We start from the raw sequence: 26352 nt of genomic DNA on the forward strand, positions 1-26352 counted from the left end.
TGAGAATTCTTTTGAAGTTATCCAGAGTTCAGCAACAAAGATTACAAGTAGCCTGCACAAGAAAATCTTTTTAGGGCCAAGTTGAAATAGGGTGTATTAAAATAAAAGGAGAAAAAAAGGATGATTAAGGAATCCAGTGCTAGCTATCTTCAACTATTTTCATACGGAATATTGTTCATTTTTGTTTAAGAAGGTGTAACTCAAATTATTAGGGTCAAATGAGAAATGACAAGCGTTCAGTTAAAGAATATGTAGATTTTTTTTGGATGACGTTGTTGTTGATGATAGGAACTGTTCAATACTGGAAAATTTATTATTTATTTATTTATTTATTAAACTTATATACCGCCCTTCTCCCGTAGGACCCAGGGCGGTTCACAAGGCAATTAAAACAACATTACAATACAAAAATTAATAACAATTAAAATAGATTAAATTTTCCTTAATTAAAATATAAAACCCCTATAACTCTGATTAAAAACCCAATTACAATAAGTTAAAAAATTAAAAAATCCTCAGTCCTGGCCAGAAAGCTCAAAGAGCCAGGTCTTCAGGTCCCGGCGGAACAAACGAAAATCAGGGGCAGTCCTAAGCTCTACGGGTAACTGGTTCCGGAGGGCAGGTGTGACCACAGAGAAGGCCCTCCCCCTGGGTGTTGCCCGCCAGCAATCCTTTGCTGGCGGCACCCTGAGAAGGCCCTCCCTGTGGGAGCGCACAGGATGAAGGGAACTTGATGCCGGCAGCAGGTGTTGCCATCTGCTAATGATTCCCAATAAGAACACAGTTCCTGATACAATCTTGATCACCTTGTAATGGTCAACAAGGATTTCCTGTAATAAACAATTTCATTTTTCATCCCTTGCAAACAAATGTCTTTCATATGTTCCAGATTTATCTCACTTTATAACCATCTAAAAAAAAATCAGGTGAGAAAATGCTTGCATCCCCCTAGTCCTAATGCTATTCTCTCCCCCCCCCCCGCAACTCCCTGCTTCCACCCAACATCCTTTTGCTAGAGTACAGATCCTTCTCTGGCTTCAAAAGACCCCCAATGACAAGTTGCTTCATTGAATGAATTTTTGTTTGCATAACTCTCTCTCTCTCAGGTGAGAGAGATGTTGCATGCAACCTAACATCCCAATCAATAGTTAAGGGGTGCTGTAGAATCCTTGAGAAGGAACAGCCTGGAAATGAAAACTCACAAAGGATATGCTCCTGTCTGGTGAAGAGAAAAAAAAAGACAAAAACACACACCATAGCCTCAGTTGATGTGTAAATTGGACGCATTTTCACACAGGGCCCCAATTATTTAAAAAGGGTTTAACATATTTATATTGATAAGCTTAAGAATTTTGATCTGTAACTCTGGGATGATCTATTTACAATTCATTTCCAAAGAGACCAGAAGGAATAATTGGAAAGCTTCCAGGATATCAAAAAATAGAAACAGCCGTGGTGGGGTTCTTTTTGGGGGGGGGGCTCGGAAAGCAGGAAACAAAAAGAAAAATGCAGTGCAAGGTCTGGTTTTTGCCGAAACAACTTGACAATTACAAAATCCCTTCCCCAAGGCAGAAGCGATGCCATGCAATTAGGACAGACCCATCTCCAAATATCCTTCGGAGTAGAAAATAAAATTTTAAAAAATTGCAATAATGAGATTTCAAGAGAGGGGTTCTCGATAGACTCAGTCACAGGTTGATGTCCAGAGAAGTTGAGCTGAGTAGCTTTATTTTCTGTATGACAACTCAGACTTGACAATGTTGGGGGGGTGGGGTGTGATCCTTGACTTACAATAACATAGCTGAATAGAATCTGGCTTCCCCATTGACTTTGCTTGTGAGAAGTTTGCAAAAGGTGATCATATGACCCTGGGACACCTCAACGGTCATATACACATGCCTGTTGCCAAGCATCTGGATTTTGATCACATGACCCTGGGGATATTACAAAAGTTGCAAGTGTGAAAAATGGTCACATGTCACTCTTTTCAGGCTGATGTAACTTACAATGGTCACTGAATGAATGGTTGTAAGTCAAGAACTAGGTAAAGGTAAAGGTAAAGGTTCCCCTGCACATGCGTGCTAGTCATTTCCAACTCTAGGGGCCGGTGCTCATCTCCGTTTCAAAGCCGAAGAGCCAGCGCTTTGTCCGAAGACGTCTCCGTGGTCATGTGGCCAGCATGACTGGACGCCAAAGGCGCATGGAACGCTGTTACCTTCCCACCGTAGTGGTCCCTATTTTTCTACTTGCATTTTTACGTGCTTTCGAACTGCTAGGTTGGCAGAAGCTGGGACAAGTAACAGGCACTCACTCTGTTACGTGGCACTCAGGATTCGACCTGCCAAACTGCTGACCACTTGATCGACAAGCTCAGTGTCCTAACCCACTGAGCCACCACATCCCAAGAACTACTTGTACTCTAAAAAACCTACACGTCCCCCTATCAAAAAGAGACATTTCTGAAAACAAATAGCATTTATCTTTCCCATTAAGTAGTAACTGATTCTGTTTTAAAAACCAGAAATGTAAGGCCACGAAAAGAACGGCTAATACTGCAGGCAATTGGTATTCCAATATTTCTTTCTCAAGCCCTGATTGGATTTTGACACTTTTTTATGAATTAGTTTTATTTTTGACAATGAGTTCTCAGTCTAGAAGAGAAGGCAAGAAAGTGTGCCCAAGGGGTTGCCTATGAATTGTAGCGAGAGCCAGGTACGGAAAAAAATGTATTGCAAAAAAAAAGCTAGATAATAACAGCTTCCTTATACATCAATACTATATCTAAAGGCATTTGCAAAAATAGTTCTTCTCTTCTCGCCCATCTTTCTCGCCTTCACTTTCTCCTCTCTCCAAAAGTTTTAGCATCAGCAACAGGATTTCTCACTAGATCAGGAGAACGTATATCATAACTTTATTTTGTGCAAGGTTATGTTATTGCTGCAAGAGCACTTAGAAGGAGGAGATTCTTTTGTGACATGATGGGAATTTGTGATCTTCTATATGACATTGGATCCCACGTCTCATCAGCCCTGGCAGAGAAGAAGAATGACAATGGCAATCCTAGCTGTATATTTTCCTCCTATTCTCTGGAGAACTTTTAAGAGTGGTCTTTAGGGACATCTGCAGGATCCAGAGCTTTTTTTTCCCCTCCCCAAAATGTTGAGACCAGGACTGCTTCATCACAATCCAAGCTCCATCCCACTTGAACAGGTGTGAGATGTTAGCATCCACGTAGAGCTAGCATTACGATGATAGAATTTTGCTTTTAGCGTTTAATTCCTCTCTGTCCACCTGTGGACCTATATGACCATATTCAATCAAGATTTATTTTGCGGCCCTAAGTATAGTCTTGTACTGAGAAATGCAGTTCATAGTATTTTTATTGGGTGAAAGGATCTACTGTACTTCCTTATTCTGGTGATGGCCATGCTGCTTAATACTTCTAAAAAGTATAGTTCCAAAGACTTGTGTAGGTTGAGCAGATTGTGGAGTAAACACAGAGAACAAACATTCTTGCAATGGTGTGATGACCACTTTGGAGCTGTTGAGCTCCGTGGTTTTCAGAACTGGACACATCACAGACATTCTGAACGGGAAAATTGCAATTCTCATAGCCCAGTGGTGTCTCCTTTTTCCTCATTCTCTTCCTCTTTTTCTTCTTTTACCCATGCATAAAGATCATTACAAATATCTTTTTTTTCCCTCTGGAACAACTATTGGAATATAGTATTTTACAGTAATCCATTCTTCTTCCAAGAAATATAAGATACGTGAACCTGCCCCCCTCCCCTTTAAAGAACAGACTCCTTTAGGAGTCTTTAAGGAAGGACTCATATACAAAGGTGGATCAGCCCCATAACTTCATCTTGCTAACCCAGATTTTTCTCTCTTCCTGACAACTTTCATTTAAATTGTCACTCGTTCATTCTCTTGTGTGCGTGTTTTCTTTCCATAGAGCAGGCTAGCCCTGATCACTTGAAATCTGGCTGAAGATTGCACAAAATTAGCAAAAGATGTGTGACGCTTTTTTCCTAGGGCTTCTGCAAGTCGTTGGATCTATTTGCATTAGAGCCCAATTTCTCATTCTGGCAATGCAGAAGGAAATAATACAGAGAAAGCATCTCCAGATTGTTTAACCTTGATTCCTTAGTAGTGATCCTTAGGACATGTTGCAGCATAGATTTATGTTTAGTGTGAGTGGTGGGATTCAGCCAGTTCACACCACCTCGGCAGAACCGGTAGCTAATTTTTTGTTGCCCAGGCCCAGAATGGACTTCTGGAAGTGGCATCCACACAGAGAACTGGTTGTTCACCTATTTGAATCCCACCACTGTTTAGTGCCTTTTATTATTCTCACTGTCGGGAAATTTCTCCTTAGTTCTAGGTTGCTTCTCTCCATGACTGGTTTAAGTTTTAAGCTATTAAAAGAAGACGTTTAAGTGTTACAGTAGCTCTTAACTCTCATGAGTGAGACAAAAATCCCAGTTAGCTATGATGCAAGAGGAATGTAGTCCTAGTGCCTGACGGTTTTTGATCCTTGGACCTTTACAAAATATTTATGGGGGAAAGTAGAAAAGCTAAAGGTACTACACGGTAAATTGGGATAAGACTGCAGGGCATTTTATTTTGTTTAGTATTTTCATCTCATATTTTATTCCTAAAATGCTGCATGGGTTTGACATTAATTTATATAATAGGGGCAGAAAGAAGTAGTGCTGTTTTAGTGGCTATCGACAGTTAATTAACAGAGAGCTCTACCCTGCATCCGAAGAAGAGAACGTAGCAGAAATATGGCCTGTTTATCCACCTCCCATCTTGCATTATTGAAAACACAAGAAGTCATTATGAGGAATAATAAACATTCATAAAGTCAGCAACTAACAAATGTATTCATGGAACTTTCCGAAAAGTTTGTAAATACAGTATTGTATGGAAATTCTCATGCATATTAGCTTTCAAATATGCCATAACATATTTTATGATATAAAAAAGTGGATAAGATACTTATCTTTTAAATTGGTGTTTAATATTTTATTAGTGCTGGGCACATAATTTTCATCAAATGAAAGGAAACTTTCCCCCCTATGAGTATAAATGTCTGGAGTTTAATATTTCAAAGATAAGTACCTACTTTTGCATCTATCAAACAGTGGCTTAATGGAATTTACTTTTCCTTAAATATTAATACTATATATGCATTTGGTTGTCAAATGTTTGTAGAACCACTGAAAGTGAACAAAGAAGGCAATGCAATTATTAATGCACAACTTAATTCTTATTAATTTACAAAAACCTGCCTTGTTTGAAATTATGGTGAAAAGGGTGCTTCTGAGACCTGGGAAATCTTCACAGCAAGTCTTCTGAAGATCCAAACCTCATTCAAAACAAGAGGATCAATTTTTAAATGGAATGGAAATGGATTTCCAGATTTTTTTTAATCTCTCTAAAAAGACGAGTCCCCAAGGTGCTTTCTGAAGTGGCAATTGGACTTTGTTTTTCCTTGAAGATGTTTTGCTTCTCATCCAAGAAGCTTCTTCAGTTCTGAAGTACTGAAGACACTTCTTGGATAAGAAGCAAAACATCTTCAAGGAAAAATAAAGTCCAATCGCCTCTTGAGAAAGCACCTTTGGGACAACCATGAGCTGGATGACTGAAAATCTCCAGAGACATCTAAACAATTTTTCACAAAAATTATTTTTCAAAATTGCCACCATGAAAATGGTTTGGCCTTTTTTTCTATTTTTCTTTCTCTGCCCTGGAATACACACTGGGTTATCAGACTACCGTTAGCTAGCTGTAGCTGGAAGGTCTGTGCCACTTACATTATGCTATGATATGTGGTGGAGATTTATTTGATTTACTATATAGTTTACCAACTGAACCAGCCAACAAAGCTGTTGTGCATTGTTCAGCCCCCATTTCTTGGCTAAGGAGCAACGAAGACCCATCTGTATATCCTGGAAGTAGAAAAGATAGCAAATAACTAAGTTACAACCCATTCATCTGTCAGGAAGGTGTGAATCAACTGTGGGATTTATCATGTGGGATTACTTGATTCCCTTTTCAAAAGAGTTTTAAGCTATTTTAGAAGGATAATCTCTAAACAGACAAGCCATAAATACAGCCTAGAAACCAAGACATCAGTAATGAATTCCTCAGGCCCACCTTAATAAGACCACACAGATACTTAGTTTTTACTCAGAACTGGCAGGATGTTTAAGGATTTACCAACAAATTCCAATAGGCTCTCTACAAGTCATGAAAAGAAATGTTGATATGCTTATGGCTCAAAGGGAACTGTATTTTATGTGAGCTCTGTTTTCAAACATGCAATCCCCTCGTTAGGTGATCTCACCTTCATGAGAAGATCCTAGAAGCATAACTGAACTGGTTTTTCAAGAACCACAAGTTCCGTGGGGTCGTTCAACAACTGACCTATTGGTTCACTGCTTCTAGGAAGTTAATGCGGTTATTTACTGATTTGAATCAATGGCATTCTAAAACTGACTCAGTTTCAATGGGAACTTTGTTATCTTTCATGTGACAATCTAGCATTTTGAAGAGCTGTTCCATTGTTGGAAGTTTGATATGTCGTTTCTGAGTCAGTTGTCACCATCTGATGTGTGTGTGTGTCTCGATGGCCTGAGTAAATAAGTAAGTAATGTTCAGGAGAAGTGCAATTGCCCAGGAGCATAGAATTGTGATAAATAAAAGCTGCTAATTTAAAACTCTTTTAGCCAGAAGTGTGATATGTCTCGAGATAACTATTGTGGTAAATAAAATCTGTTAATTTAAATCTTATAATAAGAGAAAGCTTCCCGCTGCTAGTGACTGACACAAAACGTAGCATTAAAAATCTAATCAGTTTTTGGCTGAAAACAAGATTTGGCTGCAAGTTAAAGGATATGCTAACTTTTAAATAGTAAGCTGTGAAGGAATCCACATTTTCAGTGAGAACAGACCCACACATATCAGCCCGCACTCCACCCAGGGGTATGACCTGCTTCATTTACACAAAGTTTCTTTTTGATGATTAATATTCACTTAAAGTTTCAGCATAGTAAATCATCTTTCCATCTGGTTCTTCCTTTTAGCAACTAACTTTGCCTGCTATATTTATACTAAATCACAGAACTGAATGTCCATATTCAGTGCAAGTGAACAGTGCCCAATCAGATGGCCTCCAGACAAGCTACATTTCAACTCGCATCAACCCCTGACAAAATGGTCAAAATCCAGACTAGCCTGTGCATTTTCTGAACAACAACAAAAATCAATACATGTAAAAATAATACAAATCCAAAGTTTTTGTCTTCAGTAGCCTCTAGGTAAATTGAGCATATAGGACCTATCCATGAATAGATAGACAGATGTATTGGTTTAATGAAACACATGATCTAGTGAAATTTTAATATAAAATAGAAGCATACATGACCTTTCGATAGACAGAACAAAAAATGTTCAAAAGGAGTAAACATAACGATCATAAGGTACTCACACCCACAATTAATACACTCTCAATTAGCATTAAATTTCCCTTATTCTTGACCCAGAAAATCAAATTTATCAAAAGTGACAAGAGTTTCTTTGCTTTGCATTTTAATAAGCCTTTAAAGCATTCAAATCAACATACTAATAGATTTAGCCATACAAAGGAACTTTTCTTTAAAGGAAGCTTCAGAGTTTCACTTAATTTACAAAAAATGTAAATCACTTAATGCATCCAGCTAAATTTGGCTAGGCACAGAAATTCAGCAGGATTGGATCTGGTTAATATATAGTTTTTCCGGATTTTACTTCCAGAAAATACCATCCCTATAGGCTAGATTGGGAAGAAGGCAGTGCCAAACCAGTTCTCTGTATAGTTCCAAAGTCCTCGTGGGTTTCAGCTGCAATTATTTAAAAATATATTTTTATCAGGTTATTAACTAGAAAACCATACAGTAGCCTACCTACTCTGTTGCTTTCTACAGCAGATTAGCTGTATTTCAGTTTCTATGTTTTCCAATCTGCCAGGGTTGGGGAAGCTGATTTATTATAACTGGACCTTTGTCCCATTCCTAAAGTATTTATTTTGCATAAGTTCTTTCAAAAATTATGATATGCATGAAGAATAGATGAGCGAATGAAGATGAACAAGTATACTAAGTCTCTAAAGGAATGTCCTTGTAATTTTTGGATCCAACATTGTCCAAAGCACCTGAAGGCAAGACAAGTAGCAATGGATGGAAACTAATCAAAGAGAGGTCCAACCTAGAACTTTCCTGACAGTGAGAACAATCAACCAGTGCAATGGATTGCCTTCAGAAGTTGTGGGTATTCCATAACTGTAGGTTTTTAGGAAAAGACTGGGACAGCTACATGTCTGAAACACTATCCTGCTCGAGTGGTGGAGGTGAACTAGAAAACCTCCAAGGTCCCATCCAACTCTGATATTCTATGATCTATGTTCTAAAAACAATCTTTATCATTGGAAGACCAAATTGCTACAGAACCACACAATGTTTTCCATCAGCCAGGTTGGTGTCCAAGCCACAATGTGAAATGGGCATTGATCCATGCCCTATTAAACTCCAAATTAGATGACTATAATATATTGGATAGGGAAGTGTTAGTGAAGATAGTTTGGATATAATCTGTCTAAAACTGGATTATGTACGAGGAACGCTCCTAATGCTATGTTTTGTTTTAGCAATTGCATTAGTTCCAGATCCATTTTTTGGAATCAGCTCAATGAGATTAATCCTAATTTGATTAATCCTAATCTGAAGATTAGGATTAATAAAGAACTGCTAATACCAGCACCAGCTTGCTTGTACGCTGATATCTCAACTGAATCTCTTCTTTCAGTTGTCCCAGCTTCTAAGAAGATCCAACATGGTATTGCCATGGTATTTGTGGAAATCTGTACCTGGATAATTGTATATAGCATATCATTTTTCTAGATGTATTCATTCTTCCCCAGTTGCTTTCAGTTTGTTGAACACTTTTACAGCATTTTTTTTCCTGTTTCAAGGCATCTGAACAATTTGTTCTCATTTGTTTCATTAATTTTTCAACTGGCAAGAAGTTAAAAAAGGGAGTAGTAATCTTTGAAACAAGCCAACGTACAATCTTGGCTACTAACCTCCTACTGTAGTTCCGATTTTCATTCTTCAGGGAAGTGAGAAATGCCTAAATACTGGGGCAAACAGTCAGTTGCTATTTGGTATCTGTTCCTGAGGGAAAAAGCAGCATTTGAGCACAGATTCAATCTCATTAAAATGGTGTTCAGCATCTGTTTCAAAAGGGCCTGTCCTTCTGCCTACTCAGTGCATTTCCTAAAGTTTGTTGAATGTGCAATGACCAGTACTTTAGTATTTATTTCTTTTGTTAGTTTCCTTAAAAACAAATCAGATTCAGAGTACATATAAAAATGTGGGACAGCTATATTAGTCAAACAGCAGGAAGGCAATTTCATAATGGTTATTGTGCAAAAAAGCTCCATTTGCTGAAGAATTCCCAGAAAGAAAGAGAAGAAGAAGAAGAAGGGGAAAAAAACCATTTCAATGATTTGCTTGATTATCAAAGTCCTCCTTAAAAAGAAAAAAAAACAATACAGAAAGAAAGTAGGAAAAAATTTCTAATATCCACTGCAACCCACCAGATAATTAAACCAAACATATGGAACTAAGCGATGCTGGAAACATGCTGGAAAATCATTTTTCAATACTAAGTTAATTTCTAGGGAACGGCATATAAACTGTGATGGCCAAAGGATTCTGGATTTTTTGTCCTATAAACACCAGTCACGACAGGAAGGGATGAGAACTCAGCAGTTAAGACACAAATCATAACAAGTGCAGTTTGGTGCATTATGCATGCATGTTTAATTTCAAAGGAACACCAATGGTGGTTTTTCATAGCCGCAGGTAGCCAACGTGGGACTCTCTAAAGACAATCAGCAACTCTTTCTGCAGTTTGAAAACCCACAGAACAAGAGAATAACAGAGGAGGAAGGGACCTTGGAGGTCTTCTATTTCAACCCCCTGCTTAAGGCAGGAGACTCTATAGATAAAGGTAAAGGTTCCCCCGCACATGCATGCTAGTCGTTTCCAACTCTAGGGGCCGGTGCTCATCTCCGTTTCAAAGCTGAAGAGCCAGCGCTTGTCCGAGGATGTTTCCATGGCCATGTGGCCGGCATGACTAGACGCCAAAGGCACACGGAATGCTGTTACCTTCCCACCGTAGTGGTCCATATTTTTCTACTTGCATTTTTACGTGCTTTCGAACTGCTAGGTTGGCAGAAGCTGGGACACGTAACAGGCGCTCACTCTGCTACGTGGCACTCGGGATTCGACCTGCCAAACTCTATAGTCTATACCATTTCATACAAATAGTTGTCCAATCTCTTCTTGAAAACCTCCGGTGTTCTAGTCCTTGAGCAGGGGCTTGGACTAGAAAACCTCAAAGGTCCCTTCCAGTCCTATGATTCTATGTCTAATGAATGAATGAAGAGGGGTGGAATTAGCAAATTTTATGCGTAGGAACATTTCTTCGTTTCTGAGAAAAATGTGCATTTACGTTTATCAATATAAAACCAAATGACATTTTTAAAAAAATGGAAAATCTAATTAGTACAGACTAGTTCTTGTAACTGCCTTGCCCTGGGAATTAGTTTTCTTACCAATAGCCATATGATAATTAATTTTACAAAACTATACAACAGAAATTCCAAATGAATAACAATAATCAAACATCTTTCTGGTCAGCTAAATGCATAAATGCATTTGGAATCAAAAAAGCAAATCTAAATAATGAGCTTCCGCTGTTTGTTTGGAACATAAATGTGAATAAAATTAAGCAAAATTATTGAATAAAACATTATGGGTACTGTCCCACAAAAGTTAAGTCATTTTAACTGCTTGATTTTATTCATGGCCCAAGAGCTAAGCATTCGCCTTGCTCTCAAGCTGAAATCAATGGATAGATTGAAAAGGTGAATTTTTGGTTGCCCCCCAGCTTAAAACATAGAATAACAGAGTTGAAAGGGACCATGGAGGTCACTTAGTCCAATCCCTTGCTCAAGCAGAAGACTCTATACCATTCCAGACAAGTGGCTATCCAGCCTCTTCTTGAAAGCCTCCAGTGATGGAGCACCCACAACTTCTGAAGACAAGCTGTTCTTCTGATTAATTGTTCTTCACTGTGAGGAAATTTCTCTTTATTTCTAGGGTTGGTTCTCTCTCTGATTAGTTTTCATTAGTTGCTTCTTCTCCTGCCTTCAGATGCACTCAGTAAAGTTTGTTCTCTGTTTAGTGTTCTGGGTAGTGTTCTTGATAGTTCCATGATTAAGCTATTGTTTACTGCTTGTTTGTCTGAGCTGGTAGTTCCTCAATTGGCATATTGTTTACTGCTTGAAATAAACTGCATTTATTTTGAGTGGCATTTTTTAAGCACAGAAAAATGAGCTTTCAAGCTTTTCTTCATTCTGAACGGGAGGTTGCCATTCCAAAAGAGTCAACGATGCTTCAGAGAACATGAATCTAGTTCTGGGCCAAGCTGTGCATCCTGCCAGATGCTTTCCCCAGAGTCAAAGCCAGCACATAGTTGAAATTCCCAGCACTATATCAGGGTTATAGTAGGATGTTAGAACCTTGTTCAAAAATCTGATTTGCCGTGTCCCCACAATGCATTTTCCTAACCCCAAGATAAAGATCCGTGCATCTCTTTACCCTTTAAACAATAAAAAGGCTTTGTAGTGGCATGTAGTGTGACACACGGCATGAATACCAAAAACATATGCGTGCGCTGCTAAACTGTTTAAGTATGGAAGAAGTAGTGTCTAATAGCATCAGGAAATTGAAATTTGAAAATTTTTCTCAGTCACTTATTTGATGAGAACGGGGCTGCTGACAGGTGAAGCAGAAAGACATTTTTCAAGTTAAATGCCAAATGGTTATATAGCATAATATCCAGTCAAAATTAACCAGCTCACTGCTGCATTGACATACAGCATATTTAATAGCAACTATTTGAGGGAAAGGTAACTTGGGAAGACCTGGGGAAAAAATGAAAAGAACCTTTTGCTAATATGTCCCTAATCTAGTTTAAGCAATGATAAAAGGGTGGAAGAAGTGAGAAATATGGGCAGTTTGTTGCCATAAGATCAAAAGGTAAGCTAATTGTGGAATCCACACAAATCTTTGAGGTCAATATGGGCATACGCTTGTGCTCAAGAGTTTAAAATTCTGGGTTCAGGTAAATTCCGGGGTTCACAGAAATTATACCACCTGGGCAGGTGGGTGTGCATGTTTATATTTCTTTCAAAATAATCAGAAGAGTGAGAGGTCTTTGCAGACATTGTCTTTAAATCAAATTATCCGGGATTCTTTGCTGTCACATTGTTAGGAAAGAACCAGAGGTTATCAGGAATGAGAGGGGCTTTCAAAGGTATCTGCCTTTCAGCCTTTTGGGCAAAATTATGTCACAGGGTTGTGCTGATGTCAACTTTCAGCTGGTACCTTTGCTAATATAGGCCATGTTTCTTGCCCCAAAGCATTATAAGAAAATTTCCCATAGAAGCAAAGAAGAGAAAAACGGTGCCGGGACTTCAGCGTACTGTCTTTATTTCCATCAGGCTTTTTGGTCCGAGAATTCTTTTATTCTCAATGTAAATTAAGAATTCTTAATTTCCTCTCAGGCGCTTTCTTTTCTTTATGGAGATTGGGAAAGAGCGAGATGAGATGTTGATCAGGGAATGCTGTGAAGTCATCAGAATAACAGAGCTGGAAGGGACCTTGAAGGTCTTCTAGTCCAACCAGCTGCTCCAGCAGGAAACCCCATACCAGGGGTCCCTGGGCCATAGCCTATTTGCAACCAGGCTGCATGAGCGGTGATCCAGTGCACCCACCCAGTCCAGTTCTCACAAGCTGAAATAAATGGATCAATTGAAATGTTTGGCTGTCCCCAGCTTAGAAATATGGAATGACAGAGTTGGAAGGGACCCTGGAGGTCACTTAGTCCAATCCCTTGCTCATGTAGAAGACTCTATATCAGTCCAGACAATTGGCTATCCAGTCTTTCCTTGAAAGCCTCCAGTGCTGGAGCACCCATAACTTCTGGAGGCAAACCATTCTTCTGATTAATTGTTCTCACGGTCAGGACATTTCTCCTTATTTCTAGGTCGGTTGTCTCCTTGATCAGTTTCCATCCATTGCTTCTTACCCCACCTTCAGGTGCTTTGGAGAATAGATTGATCCTCTCTTCTTTGTGGCAGCCCCTTTAAAAATATATGAAGCTGTTTATCATTTGCCTTGCCTGTAGCTGTTCCTCATGTCTACACCATTCAGACGATCTATGCATGCTCACCCCCACTGGGTTCTCCAATTCAAAGGCAGATGGTGGGCCCCCCAAGATGTTTCTCTTCCACAAGGATAGTGAAAGAACCAGAAGGGACCCCAGTCCCTGAGGCAACTTGGGAAAAATTACCCTTTGACTAAAGAAATTTACAAAGTTCTTTACTTCAAACAAGAATGCTGTTATTGTAGTCATGGCACTGACAAGTAAAAGACAGAGAAAAAGCAACTCAGCAAACTAAGCTGCACAAAATGGGTAACTAGAGACACTATGGACTTGACCTTCAAGAGATAACCAGCACAACCCCAAAACTTCTTAAGGCCAAAGCTATAACTGTCTCTTCTCATCAGTAAAGTCAGGCTTCACAAGTGAACTCCTTGCGAAAGGGAGATTATTGCAGAAGAAAAGCGAAGTTTACTTTTTAAAGAATCTCACTTCTTCCCTTCCTGTTTTGACAGGACTGAGAGACGCATTTCTTTAAAAGTTGCAAACTACTGCAACATAGGAATGATGATTTTGAGATGATTTCAAAACTCAGAGAGTTTGCTCATGTTGTCTTAAAACAGATTATTTTCCCCAAGTGTCTTCTAGAGAGAAGCACATGCCTGCTGATCGATATTTTGGACAGATAAATTAGAACTGGACAGGTAAATTAGAATTGGCTGTTTGAATCTCATTAGATGCTGAAAATGTCTTTGATATGGTTCAGTTTGCATTTATGCAGTGTGTTCTAATAAGATCTGGGTTTCCACCAGTTGTTGTTGTTTTTGGATTATAATTTGGTACTTTAACCTGTGGTCAGTTATTGTACTGACCACATACTCTAATTCTTGAGTCTTAACTATTCTAATAATTCGTAGCTCATATTTTCATTAGACAAGGGTGTGACGAGGGATAGAAAAGGGATTAAGGGTGTGGTGGCATAATTGATACAGATGCAGTTTATAGATGCCAATGAAATTATGGATTATGATCAATACTAATCATTATTGATAATTGTGGGGTCCTTGGTGCTCTCTGAGCTTGGTTGCTATCACTGATGATCTTTCCTACATCTGCAAGAAAACAACAAAGCTCAGAGATTATCAAGGACCCCACAGTTCAACCCTGAGCTACAAATATTTTCTTCTAGTGATAGTTGGTCATCATTAATGATCATTATTGTAATTACTAATGGATAATTATTGCTATCACAAAAGGTTATTGAACTTATACAGCAATATATTACCAGCCATATAGAAATATATTACCAATTAGAAAAAAAAATATCTACTTGCTGCCTCTGGAATCTACAATAAACTACCACTGGGAACTTGGATTTAAAATATACACAGACTCTGAAAAATATTGTTGTTGAAATACATCATAGTATGTTGAATTAAATATGGGTAAAAGTGTAGATACAATTTCAGTAGTTGTAACCCAATGATTAAAACTTCCATTGAGACTCTGAAGTAAGACTAATGTAATTAAAATGAATATTACATCAAGACCAAATGTATATTTTAACAGGGGTTTTAATGCTAATCCCTATCAGGTACTTTACATAGATATATAAACTAATAATAGAAAAAATTCATGGAAGGTTAGAATTTTTCATATATCTTTGGATAAATTGAGGTTCCATTATAATGAAGGTGATTTCAATGTACCAGATTATCAACTAGAGTTTTATTTTCATGTCTATATTCTTACAGAATAAGAATATTTTTGCAAATTGAACTACTGGGGCCTCTTTAAAGAGACTCTTATCTCTCTGAAATGTTAGGTTTTAGGAACTAACAAACAGAAATTTTTGTTTCCAGCCTTGAAAACTGCTGGATGTATTTTGTTATTAACAGGTAAGGAATTAGAATTTGGTCCAGCATCATGAAAAATTCACTCTGTAGAATGATGCAAATTTGAATATAGTAGTGATATGTTCTGCTAGAATGCCTGGACCAAACAAGGAATAAATACTTTAAATCAACTGATTTTAATAGCTATTGTAAAGACATTGAGAATCTAATCTTTATAATTTTTTACAGTCTTGATCAATCCATTTAATTTTCAAAAAAAAAAAAGCCTAGATGACTTTTTAAATATATGGGCCACATGTGTGCTTTAGGTATAGTCATGTATCTATTAGGCGTGGCATGATGGATCAGTGGTTAAGATGCTGGATTTGTCGACTGGAAAGCCAGCAGCCCACATTCGAGACCCAAGCACCACAGGATGGGGAGAGCCCTCATTCCCACTTCAGCTCCTGACAACCTAGCAGTTTGAAAGCATACAAATGTGAGTAGATAAATAGGTACCACTCTGGCAGGGCAGCAAAGAGCTCTGTAATGTCATGCTAGCTCATGGCCTTGAAATGGAGATGAGCATCACCCCTTATAGTTGACAATGGCTAGTCAAGTAAAATCATCTACCGTATCTACTACAAAATCAATAGGTGCTATTTATCTCAAAAGTAACAAATTGTGCAACACAGAGATTTAGAAGAAAATTTGTAAATGTCTTTTTTTTTTCTTTGCTACTTGCCCCCTGGTCAAAACAACACAACAAAACAATTCACAAAGCCAAAATCCACTGATATCGTTTCTAGCTTATGTTTAAATGGAAATAACAGGTCAGGGATAAGACAAAAGTAATTTAAAGGACTCACACTGCTGTGATATGTGGGATTGCCCACAGCTACACCTTGCAATCACCCAGTTCATATTTTAGGTCCTGCCACGGGAGTTCATAGTATTTTACAAGTCCATGTTCCATGTCAGTGGCTGAATGTACAGTTGAATATGAGTCCTATTTAAATCTGCAAGAAAATAGCTGCAGGTGACATAACCTTTCATGTAGTACCACTGTGTACATATACAAGTAATTGAGGCTGTTGACCTCATCGACGTGCGTACAACTGTAAGTACAAACTTGACATTTTGATACCGCTTGTAGCCTTCCCGTTGTTATTTTCTGTTCCAATAATCCATTGCAGGTAGAAAAATGAAAGAAGGAAGCATGAATGATTAATGCTGTCAGGCTAAAATAATGCATTTAGGGGAAAAAATCCATAAATCTCTTATTTGTGGCATTTTAAAACTCAACCCGACACTCTTCCGAGCCATTCAGCCTCTTTGGAACTAGATAGATGCAAGTGTTTTGCAGGCATCAAGATCAGCCTGGCCTGCTGCACTTGTGTTCTCTCTAGCTGGGGAAACTGAAGCAGCTTTGCCTCTTCAGAAAATGATGCCCACGCTGCGATTGAATTTCCAAGGGGCTCGTGTTTATACCCTGTCTCCTCCCCCCCTTTGCACACATGGGAAAGGAAGGGAGGAAGGGAGGGAGAAAGGGAAAAAAGAAGGAAAGGAAAGAAAATGAAGGAGGGAAAGGAAAGGAGAAAGGAAAGGGAAGGGAAGGGAAGGGAAGGGAAGGGAAGGAAGGAAAGAGAAAGAAAGAAAGAAAGAAAGAAAGAAAGAAAGAAAGAAAGAAAGAAAGAAAGAAAGAAAGAAAGGAAAGAAAGAAAGAAAGAAAGAAAGAAAGAAAGAAAGAAAGAAAGAAAGAAAGAAAGAAAGAAAGAAAGAAAGAAAGAAAGAAAGAAAGAAAGAAAGAAAGAAAGAAAGAAAGAAAGAGAAAGAAAGAAAAGAAAGAGGGAAGGGAAGGGAAGGGAAGGGAAAAGAAAGGAAAGGAAAGTGAATTTGGTTTTCTCAGCCCCCTCACTTAATTTTATCTTTAGAGAAAGGAGATGTCAGCTTTGGCTTCCCTAATGAAGCGTCTCAAATTAACATTTCTGAGGAAGGGGCAACATGATACTGCCTTTGCAAAAGACACAGAGGAGGCAAGATCACCAGAGATTGCTCAATTCTAGAGTCTTCTGCAGCTCTTCATAGATTAAAAGTGTTCAGCCCGTTTTAAGGTGTCCATTAGGGCTTTGGTGTGTTTCCTGCATCAAAATGGCTGGAGCCTGAACTGCCAATTTTCAGTAAAAAATACCAGAAGAGTTTAAAGGAGGGAGGAGATACAAAAATAATTTGAGAGCCACATGAAAACCTTCCAACCTACACTGTGGCTGGAAGCAAGGTCTAGGTCCACTCTTAGTAAGCCACCAAACACCTGTAAAAATGGTTCCACTTTGTTAGAGAGGTATAATGGGAAAGTTGTAAATGCACAGCATAAAAGTATCTGTGATATTTTGGTTTTCTGTTGTTTTTCATACTCCCACCCCCAAGACAGAATCAGTGAACCAATGCCTACATTAGAATCCTAACCAAAAAAAAAGTTATCTTCCAAAGCACTAAGGGGTCTTTCATGCCAACAAGATGGGGTCTCGTCATGTCAACTTAGGAGCACCACAAAGCCTTAAGCACCTATTCAAACTTGCTCCATGACTTTAGGTTTATTAGAAACACCAGAGAGTCATTTCAAATTAAAGTTAATTAAAGGAAGGCAATATTAGCTCGATGGTTTCATTTGAGGAATCTGTAAAAGCGAAATGGCGCAGCTCAGGTTACAGTAGATAAGAAAATTAGCAATGCATACAGTTGTCTGCAAGACTTTAAAAAAAAGGGGAGAAGGGATTTACAGCTTGTAATACCTGACGTTAAAGCAACCTGAAACCTGCTAGATAACAATGGTTAGACATCAGCACCACATTGGAGGTGTGACTTCACATTTGTTGATGTAAATTCGCTTTATCTGTTACTTTAGAGGAACACTAGTTATCTATTGTTCATGGTATGATTTTCTATATTGCTCATGACATTAACTCTTAGGCACCTCTGCAAATGTTCAAACATGTGAGTATCTTTCTCGGGCTTGGAAAAAGTGACTGGCTTCCCACAGTAGGCTAAGCTGTTGCACGGCAAACCATGGCTTGCTGAAGAAACCATTATTAGCTCAATATTCACTCATTATGAATCATACATGGAATTCATACAGGAAGACACGTTCTGAGTTGATTTATCCAACTCCCAACCTTCTTCTCGTGAAAGTTTCAGTGTTCACTCTAAAACAGGGGTCTTCAAACTTGGCCCTTTGATGACTTGTGGACTTCAACTCCCAGAATCCTCAGCCAGCATCCACAAGTCATCAAAGGGCCAAGTTTGAAGACCCCAGTTGTAGGTCCTCTAATCCATGATATATATATATCATATATATGCTTCTCCCAGAAGAAGGAAGCTAAAGCCTGATGATGACGGATGGGATTCCGTCGAAACGTTGCGCCTACACCTTTAGTTCTACGTGGGGAAAAACCCGAAAAACCAAGGATCCACATACAGGCACCCGCGAAAACCTCAGAAAACAAATATATATATATATATATATATATATATATATATATATATATATATATATATATATATATATATATATATATATATATATATATTTGTTTGTTTTTTGCAGCTGTTTCTCTTCCATTCGTGCATTGCCTGGTGCTGCAATATCAATGAACCACTTTTTTTCTTTTCCAGAAAAGCAAAAACTCCATCCAGTTAGAACAGGAGTCTTCAAACTTGGCCCTTTGGTCACTTGTGGACTTCAACTCCCAGAATTCCTCAACCAGCATGCCTGGCTGAGGAATTCTGGGAGTTGAAGTCCACAAGTCATCAAAGGGCCAAGTTTGAAGACCCCTGCTCTAAAAGGTGGGGGATTTAACTGCTCCCAGGAAGGAGAAAAAAAAGGGAGGTGTCATATTTACTTATTCCTCATCAAATATCAATGGTCATTTGATATTTTGTTCTACAAAGCAAAACACCAAAAAATAAATAGTAAAAAAAAATTCAGGTTTAAATACAGTTCAGCTCATGCAATGGGCTCGAACAATTCAGCGTAAAATGCGACAGCTCAGCCAAGCCCTAAGCACAACATTCAAATTTAGGATTTTAAACAATAATTCCAAATGGAAATCTCATTAAAAAGAAAGGTTTATTTTAAATTAAGAATGTTAATGTCTCGAACCAACATGAGTCATTACAGATGCTGCAGATACTATTTTCATGTGCACGATGGCTAAAGGAGGCGAAAGTAACTCATATTGTTGTTTTTACTTTTTTATTTTTAGAAGAAAAAGGTGTGTGTGTGTGGGGGGGAGAGTTTGTTTCACAGATGCTAAGACTGTTGCAAATCTCATTACAATCAAATATACGGTGCAGCCTAATTTAGCCACAAAGCCTGAAGGGCATCTTAAACATTTGGATAATCAGGAATTCAGATTTAATTTGAGCCCAAGAAAGCAGAGTAGAAAAGGAAGGCCACAAAAATGCATTTAGGCTGGTTCACCATGGAATCATCCCAGTACTGATTACCTGCCACTTATAATCCCTAATTGTGCAGGAAATATACTTGAATTTCTTTCAAGTTGTTGACCCAACCTATTCACAAACACTTGGGTTAAGAAACAATTTTAAAAAATGCTGACATAAAGTCTGATAAATGCTATCGTCTATTAAATCTACACATTTGCAAATTTGTCCAGGCAAGTATATTTCTAATTTTCAGAATCACATATTGCTAAGTAAACCAGAAACAATGTCACTTTCTGCAAAGTTTTTCTTAGCAATCAGATCAAAATAGGACATCTGTAAAGGAAAGCATTTCTTATATAATGCTCAAGATAATTAGACACAACAGTGGCTATCTCTGAAATATCTCTGAAGTATTAAAATATTTCAAATTGAATGTAAACTGTATAATATAACAAAATCAAAACCAACTCACCAAAAACAAACACTGTTAAAAGTCACAATTGTAAATGGTCCCTGACTAACATTTGGTAAGGACATAAATCTGATCCCTACAGAATGATCAATTCAAGGGCTAATATTTTTCCAGCCCTTCCTTCTTCTGAAAACATATATGGATATCAAATGACCAGGAGAGGTTTAAAAATAGGCAAAAAAAAAAGACTACCAGATTGCCATGACCTGAATTACCTTTTTATGCAGATGTCTGCAACATAACAATTTATCAATATAAATTATGACAGAGGGGATATTAATGAAAATGTACAAATTGTGTTTTCAGATACTTTTTCCCATAACACGTAGCAAGTGTAATGTCCTAAAAAGCAGAATAACTAATGTAGTTAATCCTCTATTTACAACCACAACTGAAGTGGAACTTTCCATTGCCAAGTGAATTTTGTGAAGTGAATTTTGCCCCATTTTATTATCTTTTTTTGACATAGTAGTTAAGTTGTTAAGTTAGTAACACAGTTGCTAACCATACTGTTAAGTTATTAACAAAAGTTGTTAAGTTAATAACATGGTTGTTAAGTGTATCTGGCTTCTGTATTGACTTTACTTGTCAGAAGTTCACAAAAATTGATCCCATGACTCCAGGACACAGCAACCATGATAAATACATGCCAAGCATCCAAATTTCGATCCCATGACCAAAGGGATGCTGCAACCGTATTATGAAAAATGGTCATAAGTTTTTTTTTTTCATTGCCATTATAACTTTGAATGGTTACTAAATGAATCGTTAAAAGTAAAAGTCTAGCTTCATTATCTGAAATTGTTTACAACCTTTATATTAACAAACCACTTTTTTTTTAAAAAAATAGACGTTTGTGGAAGAAAAATTTTTGATCCACATTTTTGACTCCCTGATTTTTTTTTTATGAAATCAAAGTTACCCACAAAAGTGGCAGGTGGAGATATAGGGGAAAGAGAAGATATTTTTTTTTTAAAAAAAGTTGATAAATGTATGAACGCTGCCGCTTGGACTTTAGCTCTAGGAGAAATAAATATGCTTGACTAGGATGGCAACTGAAGCATTAAAAAAAGGTGTGGGCATTTAACTAACCGCTTCTCTGGTATAATATTCCTACATTCTTATTGAAATAGAGTGGATAGACATCAAGGTAATAGAAAAGGAAAATTAGAATTCTCTCTCCTTCTTCCCCCCTACTTTCCTTTTTAAGTCTTCAGACTAAAGCTGCCCAGATCTCATTTTTAAAAAATAGATATGAAAAGGATGAGGAGGCATTTCATTGTTGGCAGAATGAAACTCTGAATGCATAGAGTTTAAAAAAAAAGAAAAGAAAAGAAAGGAAAGCGGAAAGTGATGTTTAAAAAAAAGAATGTTAGAGTTAAGTAGTGCTTAAACGTTGTGTACCTAAGAGAAGTTGCATAGAGATAAAATACATATTAGGGGAAATTTTGCACGGATGTGTACAAATTTAACTTCTATTTCCGAATTAAAATTACGGTTTGCTGTCTTTGAGTGTTCTGTTCAGTAGAAAGGTGGAAAATCAAACAAACCAATAAATTTGGGGATTTACGTAAGCTTCCTTAGAAAAATCTAAAAATTGGAAAAGAAAAACTGCACTAACCCTAGAAGAACAGGAATAATTATTTTTCCAGGATTTTTAAGTATTCTTTTTTTTGTTTGTCCATTTTTATCTTGACAGATATATCCAAGGTATTTACTTCTATTTATTTATTTATTTATTTTATTTTTAACCACCTTTATTACTTTATAAGTAACTCAAGGCAGCGAACATATATTATACTCTTTCCTCCTCCTATTTTCTCCACAATAACAACCCTTAAATGTTGGAACACTGTTATCATGTCTCCCCTAGTCCTTCTTTTCTCTAGACTAGGTACAGGTAAAGGTTCCCCCGCACATGCGTGCTAGTCGTTTCCGACTCTAGGGGCCAGTGCTCATCTCTGAAGAGCCAGCGCTTGTCCGAGGACGTCTCCGTGGTCATGTGGCCGGCATGACTAGATGCCAAAGACGCACAGAACGCTGTTACCTTCCCACCGTAGTGGTCCCTATTTTTCTACTTGCATTTTTACGTGCTTTCGAACTGCTAGGTTGGCAGAAGCTGGGACGAGTAACAGGCGCTCACTCTGCTACGTGGCACTCGGGATTCGACCCGCCAAACTGCCGACCTTCTGATCGACAAGCTCAGCGTCCTAAGCCACTGAGCCACCATATCCACAATAACAACCCTTAAATGTGGGTTGGGCAGAGAGAGGGGCTGTCCCAAAGTCATCCAACCAGCTTTCATGCCTAAGGCAGGACTAGAACTCACAACCTCCTGGTTTCTAGGCCAGCGCCTTAACCACTAGACCAAAAGGAAGGTTGCAAATGATGATCAAAGTGCCCGGGGATGCTGCCACCATCATAAATACATGCCAGTTTCCAAGCATCCTGCAACCATGGGGATAAGTCACTATTTCCAGTGCTGTTGTGAGTTTGAATGGTCACTAAACAAACTATTGTAAGTCATTGTAACTGATTATCTGCCAATCTCTTCTGCCACTCCTATTATCAGTCTGAAAGAGAGAGACAAATAGGGGTGCTGATAAAGGTTCCTTGTTATTTTTGTCCCAGAGATTCACCTTCATTTTATGCAAAATAAAAATATATCTAAGTGTTCATATCTAACAGTAACAGTAATAGAGTTGGAAGGGACCTTGGAGGTCATCTAGTCCAACCCCCTGTTCACTCAGGAGACCTATGCTATTTCTGGCAAACGGTTGTCCAGTCTCTTCTTAAAAGCCTCCAGTGATGGAGCACCCACAACTTCTGGTGGCAAGCCGTTCCATTTGCTAATTCTTCTCAGTGTTAGGAAACTTCTTCTTAATTCCATGTTGCTTCTCTCCTTGATTAGTTCCATCTACTGTTTCTTGTCCTGCCTTCAGATGCTTTGGCAAATAAGTTGGCCCCTCTTCCTTCTGGCAACCCTTCAAGTATCTTGACTTATTATCTGAATTATTGTGCCTAGTCTCTGTTGAACTTTCTATTTCTCATTTACATTTGCAGATCTTCATGGGAGGGAACAGTTGGGCTAGTCTAGCAGTTTTAAAATTGGACCTCCTATTAAAAATATCTGGGTTTTCATTTTTTTAATATCCACTCTGAAAGGGTAATATAAGACTTATGAAATATTTACCGACTCTGATGCATAAACAACGTTATCACCTCATTTCCATTAATTTTTTTTCTATGAAGGATTTTTTTTTCTAAAAAAAAACTGTGGCTTGCAATTTAATTATGCAAGTAATTAAAACTTAGAAGATAATCATTTTTGGCAAAAAGTCAGTTTTTGTTAAATTTTAAGATGGAAAAAAAAGATGCATATTACGGCCATAATACTGTTAGTAATTAAGATAAATGCATCAATTATTAAAGATGCAAACATGTCAAGCAAGCATAACTAATTATTTGAGCATGTTAACAGTTGTTTAATGTTAACAAGCAGTGAATTATTAAAGACCCATGTGTCACATTTTGGACTGCATAAAATATAATGTTCAGGGAAAGGTTTATGCATTTTTAGGTTTCTGCTTAGATCTTGGGGAATCAGGGAAACAATCATGCTTGCCTTCGATTTTATGCTTAGCACTAGTTCACATAAAGGGCTGCAATCTTTTGGAGTTGTGACAAGTGTTATGAAAGAGTCTGCAGCCGGTTCGCACCACTTCGACAGAACCGGTAGCTAATCTTTTGTTGCCTAGGCCCGGATTGGACTTCCAGAAGCGACATCCACACAGAGAACCGGTTGTTCACATATTTGAGTTCCACCACTGGTCCACAGCAGTTGCCCCGTGTGTTTTAGTAAATAGAATGTGGCAAATCTTCAACAACTGTTCACACAAACTCTGTCAAAAGAAGTTACAGGACTGAACTGAACTGAAATATCTCAGCAGGCTTTTTCTTTTGTCTTTTTCTTAAGCAATGATTGGAGATCAGCCTACTTTGTTTAATCCTGCAGAAAAAGATGGGCCTTGCTCAAAGTTTGAGAAGGAAGTTCTGAAGTTCTGCTGTTCTTGATGGAGAGCTTCACCCATGAGAAATGTTTAGAGTCCAGGGGTAGACAACCTTGGCTCTTTCATGACTTGTGGACTTCAACTCCCAGAATTCCTGAGCCAGCATTCTGGGAGTTGAAGTCCACGAGTCATGAAGGGGCCATAGTTCTCCCATGCTGGCTCAGGAATTCTGGGAGTTGAAGTCCACGACTCAAAAGTTCTAGACTTTCTTATTAGATGCCCGCCTAGTTCTTGCATCCAATCTGGCATGCATCTGGTCAGAGATATGTGCAAGGCCTTTTCAGTGAAGGTCAGAGTTTGGAAAATCAGAGAGTCCGAGGAAAGCACCGTCCATTGGAATTCTAGCAAGACAAGGGAAGGAAAAGCATTTTACCAATAAATTATTGCTGTCAAAACAGCGCGCGCGCACACACACACACATTGTAATGGAAAGATAGGGGGCAGAGATTCATGAAGCATTGCTTCTCGCATAGTTGATCACACTGAGACTTGTCCACCACAATTTTTCTTCCAGCTTCTAGGTGACCTCCTTCCTCTGACAAGGTCTTCCCATTTTGACAGTGAGTCCTGATGATAATGTAGGTAACATTCAGATGGAGACCAAATGCTGAAGAAAGCGATATTTCATTCCTAACCTTCAACTGCCCCTCCACCGTGATGTTCACACTACACTTCTTTCCCTCCTGCAAAACTAGCAAAAGCAGCTCCAAGTCAAAGAAGTTGCTTTTTAGCTGCTTTCTAGAAAGGAATAAAATTCCTTTTCGCCGTGCAAGACTTAGGTGCACTCCTGAGGTCTTCGTGCCACGTGTTTACCTAATTGCTCTAGGGTAGTTTGAAAAGAAAATCACAAAAGGGTGTCTCACTTATTTTGGCCATTGTTCTGTTTCAGCCTATGACCGGCCCTGTTTGAATGTCAGGGACAAGCCCTTTTTATAGTCAACAGGCTGGAAAAAAACCAACCAAATTTATTTACAAAGAGTTCAAACCAAAGTTAAATGAAAAGTTCAAGAGTTAAACCAAAAGTTCAAACAAGAGTTAAACAAGAATAACAGACCAGGACTCTAGCAGAAGATCTTCAAATGGTTGCCTTCAGCAACCAGCACCTCCCACACCTTCCCCTTTTTTACAGCAGTCCCAAAGCATGGCTTCTCATTGCCTTCTCCCGAGTTGCCTCATTGCCTTCCTCTGTTCTGCTCTGCTAGATTGCCTCCTGTTCCTAGCGTCCCTGAACAAAGCCAGCTGTGGATCATCTTCTTCCAATCCCTCGTGCTCACACGGCTGAGTCTGATGAAGAACAAGACGGGAGGGGCCAGGCTGAGAGTCCTGCAGTGCATCAGAACCTTCCTCTGACACCAAAGGCTCTCCAAACCCCTCCTCCTCCTCCTCTTCAGAATCATCCAACTCAGCTGCAGGAACCACAGGCTGAATCACAACAGCCATGAGGGGGAATTCACCGGGGAAAGCAATTCTGTTGGGGAAGAGTTAGCAGTCAAAAGAAACCAGGCTGACAAGGAACACGAAGGCTGGAGACCATCAAAGCTGACCCCAGCCGCAGCATAGAACATCTCAAAGAAATAGTGCAAGACTGAAAGATGTGGAGAGACCAGGCACATAGAATCGCCAAGGGTTGAAGACAACCGTATGGATAACATAATCACCATCATGTCAGTGAAGATTCTCAGTTATCTAGGTCATGCTCATCCCAAAAGTGCTTTTTCAAAGGCAGCTGGACTTTATTTTTCCTTGAAGACGTTTCACTTCTTATTCAAGAAGTTTCTTCAGTTTTGCCTGAGTCAGAACTGAAGAAGCTTCTTGGATGAGAAATGAAATGTCTTCAAGGAAAAACAAAGTCCAGTTGCCTTTGAAAAAGCACTTTTGGGATGACCACCTCCATCGGTTTCAAACAGTTTCCTTTGGATCTTAGTTGCCTAGCTATGATCAACTTCTTCATCACGGGGGAAAATGTTTCCAGCTCTTGATCATTCAGTGGAGTTACTTTTAGGACCTGTGTACTCTGATGCCTGAAACTCTCCTGAGCTGCTGACATTTTATGCAGCGTGGACATGAAGATTAGGGGATTTCTCTCCCCCACGCACTTTTCTTCATTACATAAGATTTGCTGTGACAACCGGCAGTGCCACCATCATTTCTCCAGACAAACTCTTTTTGTCATTTGAGGATTAAACAAAGCAGAAAGCCCTCCCCCCACCACCAAATGTTTGCATTGTTCTAAAAAAAGGTTCTTAAA

This window comes from Vipera ursinii, assembly GCF_947247035.1.
Source record: "Vipera ursinii genome assembly, chromosome: 10".
NCBI lineage: Eukaryota > Metazoa > Chordata > Lepidosauria > Squamata > Viperidae > Vipera > Vipera ursinii.